Source organism: Alligator sinensis, unplaced genomic scaffold (assembly GCF_000455745.1).
Source record: "Alligator sinensis unplaced genomic scaffold, ASM45574v1 scaffold777_1, whole genome shotgun sequence".
Lineage (NCBI taxonomy): Eukaryota > Metazoa > Chordata > Crocodylia > Alligatoridae > Alligator > Alligator sinensis.
In genome coordinates, this window is record NW_005841882.1 from 4,065,345 (window position 1) to 4,065,710 (window position 366).

Sequence of the window (366 nt, forward strand, 5' to 3'; positions counted from 1 at the left end):
TAACATCTGCATTCTGCATTGACTTCTTTCCCCCATAAAGCCATAAAGCATTGCTGGCTTCCTTTGCCACTTCTTCAGAAATTGCTGTTTTTATCTCTGAAGCTGCTGTTGTTCCTGAAATGCTTGTTGCTGATGTAGCCCCTCTATCCATTTCAACATAACCTTGGGGTCCATTCTGATGGCTAGCAGCTGAGGGCTGCCTTCATTCTCTGCCACACATAAGCAGGTTGGTTTGCCTGCTGCCTCATATGCTAGCTTTGCTCCCCTGGGAGCCCCTCAGCCAGTCCTCCTTAAAAAAAACAACCCCAAAAAACAACAAAAGAAATCCTTGTCCCAAACAAACAAGTAAAGCAAAACCTTAATCTT

The 366-nt window shown here is 44.5% G+C and overlaps 1 protein-coding gene across 2 annotated transcripts in view; it reads left to right on the forward strand.

Moving 5' to 3' along the window:
• Positions 1-366, forward strand: part of CRYL1 (crystallin lambda 1) — a 95,942-nt gene that overhangs the window by 70,185 nt on the left and 25,391 nt on the right. The window lies entirely within an intron of this gene.